Below are 10,643 nucleotides of genomic sequence, written 5' to 3'. Positions count from 1 at the left end.
GATGGAAGATATAGGTGAAATAAAACTCTAAAAATCATACTCAGTTAACTGTGACATTTTCTCCTTCTACCCATGAAAAAATAGATGTTTGTGAGACGGAGGAAACGCCATCTTCACTGTGCTGAGCCTTTGAAGGGTCCGGTTGGAAATGACCGGATAATGAATCGTGATGAATGAGAGTGTGTGACGTGACAGCCTGTATCGCATCGTCTCAATCAGCTCTGCTCACCTACCCGTGCGCAAATCTCACCCCCCACATCCAAATATAGCTGTGAGTGTCAGCTGTTTTAATTCATAATTAAAATGAAGGTGATGTGTGGCCAAGCCAGTTAGGCCTTTATACTTGTGATTACAATGTTGCCAGTTCAAATCCTGTCTTTGGCAGAAAAGTCTATTCTAAAGTCCTGAATATGTCCTGAATATTGTATAGTCCTGCGTATGTCCCTTGCGAAAGCAAACAAGAGCCCCCTCGCTCAGCTACGGGCTTAGCTATGAAAATAACCACACTTTCTAATGTGACCCCCGCCCGCTGACGGGTCTGTCTCTAAAGATCGCAGTCTGGCACGTGGGCGGTCACGCCTGTGGGACCCGAACCTTAGTGATTAAAATTCAGCTGGCAGGAGATATGAAGTGACAGACTAATGTTCTGGGCTCTTAGGTCAGGACACAGCTATGTGGAGATCTGAGCATTTGTCAAAGAGCAATAGTGTGAGTCTGTTTATGTTGTGTGAGGTAAATTCCTGCTAGACGATGTAGGCAAGAATGCCAGTTTCTGTATTGTGGTTCTCTTTACAAGGCCTCCCCCCACCCCCCCAATATCAACTCAGGACAGCTCCAGGCTCTATAGTGCCAGCCAGCAATCCTTGAAATGCAAAACTGTTTTCTATCCTTTGCAGTAAATTACTTCTTATTTTGCCAGGAAATTTCCTTGGGCTGGCCTGTGAAAGCAGAAAGCACGTCCTCCCTGATCTGCTATGCCAGTTAGCAGAAAAGCCACTGACAGCAGCAGTTTCTCGGCTGTACCTTCACCACTGATGGCCACCAAATAAAACCCACGTTTACACCCTCAGCAGTTCATCAGCTGCACCGGCCCGTCTCCTTTGAAAGGGACACCCATTCAGCTGTCCTCGCCGGTCACAGCAGCCCGACCAACAAGTTGTGGGGGTCAAACCCCGCGGAAAGTTAGCACTCCATTCTATCATTAGCAGATTCCACTCAGCATCTGAGGGATGCTGTGTTTTGGTTGGCTAAGGTCTCTGTTGAGTGCACTGATTGGCTGAGATCCCACCCAGTACTAACAATGTGGACACCTTCACTTAAACTGCTAATTAATTCTTTCCACTGGGTGCAGCAATGATAAGATTATATAATGTATGTAAAGCAGAATGTGTGTGTATCTAGGGGGCTGTTTGGATGTCTACATTAATGCCTCGACTGGAGCCGAAACAACCCACAACACAAGGAAAAGTCTATACTTAATATTTCAGAGCAAATGTGCCAGAAATAATATTGGACAAGGGAGACTTTCTTTGTAACGTGTTACATTTTTTATTTTCTAATTTAAGAAATTAGAAAACAAACGCACTACAGCCAAGAAGGAAATTACTACAATATTTTCCAACCATGAGTAGCATGACCCAGTGCTACGACGCCTCCCCCGTGAGTCTGTCCCGATGGTGTGAGCCAGCGAGTCGCACCAAGCGGCACTTAGAGTCCTGCCATTGTTTCCCTGACTTCTAGGGGGGAAAGCGATTGACCGAACTTGATTTAAATCACCCAGCATTCCTTTCATAGGGAGCCAAGGAGCCCAGGCCCAGATCGCCTCATTCTCTCTCCCCAGTCCGGCAGGCGGCTGCTGGCTCCAGCGTTCACCTGGAAGGAGCCGAGCTCCCCGCCTAACTGCCTGCTCCGCCGGTGCCAGGGGAATATCAAAGCTCTCGGCATGCTTTATATAATGACCGCCTTTCTGGCTCTGCTGCGGAGGGGGAGATGGTATCGGCCTGGCTCCCTCTGAGATTATTTTCCGGGGGTGTTAGACGCCGTGGTTCAGCAGTCCTGCACACAAGGGGGATTAACTGGGATTTGCCCACACACACCACTAGATTACAGACTGAAAGAGAGACGATCTTCCCTGCGGTCCACTGACTCTACCGATAGACTTCCTGAGGAATGATGTAATTACCTCCATCAGACTGGGCTGTCTGGTGCCGCGTGAGCCACTGATCCTGATACATGTTTACATTTACGCTTATTTTTATTCTGCAGATGCCTTTGTACAAAGTGACACACATGTGAGGCGAACAGGACATTACAAACATCCAGCCGTCAAGGAGTCGATGAGGCATAAGTGCAGGCAGGCTGAGCTTGTGCTGAACGCCCTGTTAAAACTGAATTAAAACGAGACTAAAATAACGGATAAAAGAAATGGAAGAAGAAATTTGAATATGCTCATGTAGATATATAAGTAATGGCCAGACAACAAGATGTGGGGTACAAACAGTTTAGCTTATGTGCTTATCGAGTCACTAGGAGTATAGCACTGCCAGGTGCAGGTAGCAGCTCTTCACAGACAGTTTACACTATCTATTATTATTATCATTAAAATACAGTCGGAGGTCTTTGTTTAAAGAGAGCAGTGGCCTGGGCGAAGCAGAATTCGAATGGGCATTCGTCCCTGTGCAGGGCTCTGGGAGGGCCTCTATCACATTCTCACACATATTATCTTACCAGCCCAAGATCAGTGGGCACATGGCCTACAGTGACAAGGACAGGCTAGTTAAATACCCCCCATGCCCATTGGTGTGTGGCCTTCGGCAGGCTAGGCCTCTGTGTATGTGATAGGAAAGGTGCTGCTTCAAATCCCATCCATGGAAATGTACTCACATTACCGTTCGGCCTTCAGCCAGGCCCTTAACCCCCCCAGAAAAATGCTCCAGGGCTGCTGGATAAGTGGCTGATCTTAAGCTCTGACCCCAAACTCCTCTGTCACCTCTATGCATGTGCTTCTCAAAGGAGTGCCAGGCGGGATATGCAGGAACAGAAGAATTCCTATACATGTGTGCAAATGGCAAGTAAGGCATCCGTTTATAACTGTTAATGGCTGGCCTGGTACCTTTGTGAAAGTATGGCCTGTGTTCTGGCTCCCATCCGAAGGGAGCTACCACACGGTCCCAACAGGGGTAGCTAACTAGCAAACAAACAAAACGTCACCTTTTGCTAAAAAGTCTCCTTGATGTACTTCTGGTTGCTCTGAAACTGAGGAACCGACAGCAAGGTGGGCTACAGGTGAATTTCAATATCAAGAACGCAAAGATCGTACTTGTGGTCTTGGCAAGACCGGTCTTGTTAACTTGCCGTCCAAGAACGAACTTGGGCCACAATGAATCATTGGTCCTCTGTACTTCCGTTCTTAGTACTGGAACTGGTCTTCAGCAATGGAAGATGATGTAAAATGGGCACATGAGAAGACAAGCACAGTCAGATACACATGTTGAGATTCACCCAAGGAACATAAGAACATAAGAAATTTACAAATGAGAGGAGGCCATTCGGCCCATCTAGCTCGTTTGGGGAGAACTTAACTAATAGCTCAGAGTTGTTAAAATCTTATCTAGCTCTGATTTAAAGGAACCCAGGGTTTTAGCTTGCTCTACACTAGCAGGAAGACTATTCCATACTCCAACTACACGCTGCGTAAAGAAGTGCTTCCTCAGATTCATTTTAAAATGTTCTCCCGCTAATTTCCACTTATGACCCCGAGTTCTAGTATTTAACAAGTGACCACCTTCCCTGCGGAGATCCATCACTGCAAACACACCCTCTGAAATCACATGTGTATGCAGTGAGTAGTTATGTACACAATACACATGCATGAGCAGACACACAGAGTTCCATCTTCTGGGGGTCAAAGGGTGCCACGTGGGCTGGGTGTGAGAGCATCCAGTACTAAAAAGGTATAAGCGCCAAATATTGCAAACTCCACACATGGAGCCGTGGTGGAGGCGTGGACCCTAGTCTGGGGGGCTCTGGGTGTCGGAATCAGCTCCATTATAAGAATATGTTCTGCGCATTGGGAGTGGGGTCCTCATTTGGGGAGTGGCATGCTTAGGTTTGTGCGTGACCCTCTATCAGCCCACCACCTGTCAGAGGGAGATTGTGGGCAGAATGAGCTGTTTCTCTTGTCTCAGATCGTGAGAGTGGCAGGAATGCTCCTGACCCTTTTCTTTCCCTGAAGGTTCTACCCAGACCATTCCTACAGCATTAGGCAATAGCGCCTGCACCAGGCAGGATGTGAATCATATCACGGGGAAACGCTTGTTGCATATAAATTCTAATAAAACATAATAACCACATAGAACAAGTATCGCAGGTATGCAGAGCTAAATTCTCCCTTTAACTTGTGGGATAGAGATGAAGGGGATCAAAGGGGCTGCGAGCGTGTAAATGTGGCTTTGGGGGGAGTCACTTGGCAAGGGGGCGGTAATACTGAAGCTGTGCGAAATCCGAGTAATGGCAGGTGGGATCTAAAGGCTGAACTGCAATCTGCAAGGGTGAGTACGTGCGTATGCTCAGCTATAACTGAGATCTGATTGGCTTAGAAGGCAGGCGGGGGTTCTGGGGCGGGACTGGGATCCGAATGGCTGAGAAATTGAAGTGGGTGATTTACTCAGGCTGAGCTGAGATATGATTGGGTTAAAAGTAAAGGTACATGGGATTCCTGGGGCTACACTGAGAACTGACTGGGCGAAAAGAGATGACAGGTGACGTTACTGAGAACGGTACAGTTTGACTGGATTAAGATTTATATATGACGGATAAGCAAAGTTGCTGTGGACTGAACTGGAGATTAATATTTGCAGAGGTTGAAGTAAAGCATCGAAAACAACAAAGGCTTTATCCAAGTTTTGTTTCACAGAGAGCATACAACCAGCATATAAGCAAATAATTAAAACTCTTTAATTATTTAATTATTATGAGTTCTCTCTTCCATCATTTGTTAACAGCAAATTGTCCTAAATAGACAGAGCAGATAGCATCTTAGGTACCACATGATGACATGATCTCAGGGAGCACTGGTTATAATCTCCTAGAGCAGCAGTCACCAATTAACGGCCTTGGGTCCAAATCTGTGGCCAGGCAGTGATCTATGGCGTGTGAAGCGGGAATGTCATTAATAAATACTGCGCTTCACAGAGATCGATCACTTGTTTGCGTAGTGCAGCTCAGCTGCCGGCATCTTATCCAATCACGTGTGTCATTTACATCACTTCACAGCCCGTTGGTCCGTCATCAGTGACATCATTGGGCACAGAAAGAAGAAATCATTTCCCATAAATTTACAGATCAACAACATGCCAATGAATTACATTCACCGGGAATGTCTTAGGCCAAGTTATGAACTCCAGCAGTTATGGATGTAAGGATAGTCACACAGTGCATGGACGTGGTTTCTCAGACAAAAAAAGGAAGGAAAAGATCCCACTGTCAGCTACAACAGCAGAAATTATAATATTAATGTTCAGCTTTTCTTAGTCTACAGTTAAAAAAAAATACACTTCTGAATGACAGAACAATGTACAATGATTGGTAACTGATTTTAAGTATCGTTTTAATAATAATATTAGAAGGCTTATCTATCTATCTATCTATCTATCTGTCTGTCTGTCTGTCTGTCTGTCTGTCTATCTATCTGTCTGTCTGTCTATCTATCTATCTATCTATCTATCTATGTAATAGCCTGAGATCTGGCTCTCATGCTCATGTTCTCTGCTAGGGTTTGGCCGTTTTTCTCCAGCCCTGGATCCCATCCTGTCACTGCCCACTGGACCCTCACCAGCAATTAGCTGAAGCTCTTCATTACAGTGTGTAGGGCTAAGCGGTGCCTTTTATTTCTGACCAGAGGCGTTCTGGGAGGAGCTGAGTGTAGCGGGGCCAAGAATGAGGAGAGGAGGAGAAGCTGCCAGGCTTACGCTGAAGAATAACCAAAGCAAGATTTCTTCATCGGAGGAGTCAGGGAACGAACACTCAGTGTGAGGGACACACTTCCTTAGTGTGTCTTCAGCATGGAGTTTGAGGACGCACCCTAAGTTGTCATTGGCCTGTGGGAACTGCAGTGATCTTTGAAATACTGCATACAGTTCGGGGGTGTAATACAGCACTCATTTGCTGTACAGCAGTTGTACAGCTAACATTCTGTCTTATAAAAATAACATAATGTACATGAGTATTATAAAACATCTTGTGCCAGGATAAACTTCTGCAATTAACCTAATCCACTGTACATCTGTAAGAGCACTGCTCAGCTCCTGACCGACCTACGAGGAGGATGAGGATGAGCATGGATGGCATTCATCTGAGAGAAGACCTCACCTCGATTCTTCATGAATGCTCTGATGCGGGATGAGGTATTTCAGTTGAAATTCAGGCCTCCAAAATGCTCTCAGCTGTTACTATAAGCATGGTTACTTGTAGTAATGGGTCCTAATGCACACTGTTGGGATGATGTTCGGTTCTGTGGGTTAAGGCTTCTGTGCCCAGTTTCAGTGTCGGGAGAGCAGATTCGCCATGGGGCCCTTCAGCAAGGCCCTTAACCCCCAATAGCTAACCCTGCTTTCTCTCAGTGTACATAGCATTGTTTCTGCTAAATTAAATAAACGTAATATATTGAAAATGCTGGGAAGCCATTTCCTGAGGCTGGTGATGTTTTCTCGAAAATATATGTCTGTTAAATATTGAAATGCGACACCAAAGCGACCGTCAGTCACGCCGCCGCTGATCGGTGACTAGTGCCGTCCCAGCCAGGGGAGGGGCTGCCAAAGATGACAGTCCTTCTTCAAGAATCGCAAGATGAATCTATGGAAAGTGTTCTGTAGGACACCTCAAGAATGTGCCCCCCCCCACCTCCCCTTGATTAATTCCTCGAGTACAGTGTGATCTCACCAATTGGGCACATCGATATTTCTCAAGCTGTTTGTTCTCCAGCACTGTAGGTCAGGGGTCAACGTGGATGGGTTCAGCCCACTTTCTACACGACAGTAAGCTTCGGCTTGTGGGAGAAATGGCAATTTGGTATAAGTTTCAGAGAACAACCTTATAAATGACTGGGGGAGGATATTTAAGACACTCAGCTCAGTAGTGGGTAAAGGAAGCATTTGTCATTAGTTTTGTCAAGGTAATGTGCTTTTTTTTCTTGACTTACCATTTTTATGAAGCTCGTTTTGTACATGACCATTAAATGACCTCCGTTTTGGGCCCAGCTTGGGAGGAAAACTTCCCAGCTGGGAAAATAGCTTGGAAAATTGGGGACGACCCAAGCATGTGGCAGGAGGTCAGAGTTCAGAGGCCAGCTCGGGGTCACTCAGGGTCACATTCAGCAAGAGGTTCTTCTGACTGTAACACATGACCGCGGAGAGGTATGGTATGGTATGGTATGGTATGGTATGGTATGGTATGGTATGGTTTGGTATGGTATGGTATGGTATGGTATGGTATGGTATGGTATGGTATGGTACCGCAAATTAACAGAAAAGCCAGGAGTGGCACCCCCCCATATGGCCAGGGGTCCCCAGAGGTGACCAGTAGGTGACCAGGAACGGGTCCCCAAGATCAGGTCCCAAGCCTTAGAGTTACAGCCCAAAGGTCGGAGTCCAAAACCAGTGTTGTAGCTTAATGGAAGGTCCCTTGGGGTCTTATAAGCCCGCCAGCGTGTCCTGAGGCAGCGGACCTGGAATTAGAGGCTCGGAGAGAAGCCAACTCGCTCCGTGCTGGCGGCCATCAGGCACAAATCTCATCTTTTCATCTGTCTGTTTTCAATAAGTTTGCCCTGTTTGTCCTGAGTAAGCCGCTCTCTGGGTGCTGAACACACTCTGGCATTGGCTGAACGTGGCCCTGACACACACCCCAGCCAGCCTCAGATCGTGTTCTCTGCTGCCTTGGACACCAGCCCGTAACTGCCTCTTCACAGGAACCTCTGCAGCGCTGCTGAAATGCTTATTACTGACATACTCCTCCAAGGAGAAAAACAACATGGATTTGAACTCAGGATCTCACTCACAGAGCAATTTTCATGTGTACCATGTGAATTTTGGCCAAAACACGGTTCCTTTAAAAGAAAGTGAATTTTACATCAGATAAGAATTGGGTTAGAGACGTTGACGTTCTCAATTCAACATTTAATACCATTTTGAAACCAGATATTGTGAAATTGACTTAGCAAGGCAGATATTTTATGCATTTAGTCTAATAATAGTTTTATGAGATGGTGGAGTTCAAAGCCGTTCCCAGGACATGTTCCTGGACGATGGAGAAACACACGCAGAGCAAGGCCAAAGGCGGACAGGCGAGGAGAAAAGATCAGGCCAAAGCGCACACAAGGGGACGGGGGCGTGCAGAGAGGGCGGAGCTTTCTGGAATATTCTGAAGGAGCTGAAGGACTCCCCTGACGTGCGCTCAAACACCTGGATGTGTAACCTGGGTGAGATGCCTGCTGGCTGGCCACCTGAAGACCTACATCCACACTGCTATGATAGGCCCCCCAGGACCTCCCCCCACACACAAGCCAGGCAAAAACCACACAGCTGGCACCCATTTGTGGATTCAGGCATTCAAAAAACTTTATTGTCATCTGTACAAGTACAAGTACACTGAAATACTTGCTTAGCAGAACTGCACAGCACATAACAATAAAGACCAATAAATAGCTAATAAAAGAATGTATAGCTGTGAGATCAATAACATGAACAATATACAATATACTATACATATAATATGCATGCAAAATACAATATTCAATATACATAATAATACATATAATCAAAGCACAAGTGGTGAATAAATGACAGTGATGATTAGGAAGTTATCAGTGTGTATTTAACATCATTATACTGCTGGACCGGAGTGGCTTGTGTGACTGTATAACTGTTTGCTGGAGAAAGACGTGCTTTGATCCGGCGAGTAGGAAACTCCGCAGTTTCCCTGCGGCGTTCCAGCTGGTCGTCTTGCATGTGTTCGCATTCAGGAGCGACGCGCTTCCGCATCGGAGACACATTCCAGGGGCATCTCTGCATCTCTCCTGGTGGGGCACCCAAATTCCCAGCTTCTTCCTGCAAATGGAACAGATTATAATTTATTTTGCAATACAGAAGAACGAAGAACAAACAATGAAATGGGCCAGCAGCCATGGAGTGGCCCAGTACAGCATTGCTGTGAGGTCAGGCTGTGTTCATAAGCCTCTCAGATGACACTCTTAGCAAATCTTACACAGTGCAGCGTCTTTAAGCAGTAAACAACCTTATTCTTTTACCCACAGCATGTAATTTTCTGTAAGAAAATCTGAAGTTTACTGGAGATAATTCCAAGCAGGACATGATCTGGAGATCTGGACACGGTGAGGTGACCAAGAGCATTGCATTTGTTTCCATGACCAGACCAATCCGTGAAGCTTCTCTGTCCAGATGTTGGAGATGTCCCTGAACGATTTTATCAAGCCTCCGTAACCAAGATGACCTGTTTCTTTTTCTAGGAAATTTTTTTTAGTGCTGGGAAACTGGATCGAGTTGTGACAAATTGCCGTTCGTTCTGAAGAGAAACAGCAGGGCTCAGAAACTCCAGAACCCCCCCCCCCCCACTTCTCCTTTGGCTGAGTGCTAATTAGCTGTCTGACCTTTGACCTTACCCCATTCACCACGGAGGCAACATGAGATGGTGTCACTCTGTGCAGCCCGTGGGGGCCTCATAAGTCACTGACACAAAAGTAAGGGAGATTTATGACCTTGTCCTTCCCACCCAGCCCCACAAACCTAAAAAACCTGAGCCGATGTGATTCATGGTCTCTCTCCTCCAACACAACACTATTATTCCAAACCAATGAGAATGAAATAGCCTTTGCTTATTCACACATTAAACTAAGAGGACGGTTGGCTCTTACCTGTTTATCGTAACTGGTGCCATGTTGTTCACCGCTATTTTCTGGAGTAAGGATTGGGGGGGGGGGGTCACTTGTACCACCTCCACTATGCTATATCCTGTGTTATTACAGTTATTTTTTTGGTTCTTCAACAGGTGCTGTCGTGTTGGCAGTTATTTATTTTTACGAAGCTGTTTGACATCTGACATTATACCCCAGGAGATCAATAACACTTGATCTTATCTTGTGGGAGGCGATGTGCACAAGACAAGGGGTGAATTACTACCACAGCTGGTGGCCGATAAGAGATAAACACTGGGAAACCGAAGACGTGATTCATAAGGTGGACCTTACTTTTCTGTGCTATAAAGTGACGCTCTAGTTGCTCTCTCTTTCCCAAGCCTGTTTTGAACTTGAGCTCCTGCTCATTCAAATATTATTTTCATGCTGAAAACTGATGGAGGGAGAGTGAGAAAACAAACACGGATGAGACAAACGGAGTCCCACTTCCTGCGGAGGGAACGCCGAATGTGAGGGAAATGGAGAACGGAGTGATTTCATTACGATCTCGTTTAAAGGATGGCGCTCAAAGCAGTGGCGGGATTCGAGGGAGGGGTTCTCTGCAGTACTAGGAGGGACTGTCAGGGTATGATCAAAAGCAAAAATAATTCCGCAGACAGGAATAAGGGGGGTCACACTTTTGGAACGCTCTCATGCCCAGGTCTCAAACCGAGAGATG

The 10,643-nt window shown here is 46.1% G+C and overlaps 1 long non-coding RNA gene across 1 annotated transcript; it reads right to left on the bottom strand.

Moving 5' to 3' along the window:
- Positions 1-8,594: 8,594 nt before the first annotated feature.
- LOC125714922 (uncharacterized) lies at positions 8,595-9,578 on the bottom strand. The gene is made up of 2 exons (XR_007383888.1): positions 9,342-9,578; positions 8,595-9,101 (listed from the first exon to the last, which is right to left on the bottom strand). It is a non-coding gene; the product is annotated as an uncharacterized LOC125714922 (long non-coding RNA).
- Between the last annotated feature and the right edge of the window lie 1,065 nt (positions 9,579-10,643).

The sequence above is a fragment of the Brienomyrus brachyistius genome, chromosome 19 (genome assembly GCF_023856365.1).
Source record: "Brienomyrus brachyistius isolate T26 chromosome 19, BBRACH_0.4, whole genome shotgun sequence".
In the NCBI taxonomy this organism is placed as follows: Eukaryota; Metazoa; Chordata; class Actinopteri; order Osteoglossiformes; family Mormyridae; genus Brienomyrus; species Brienomyrus brachyistius.
The sequence above is the reverse complement of the archived record's forward strand: the minus strand, read 5'-3'. Positions and strand labels throughout refer to the sequence as shown.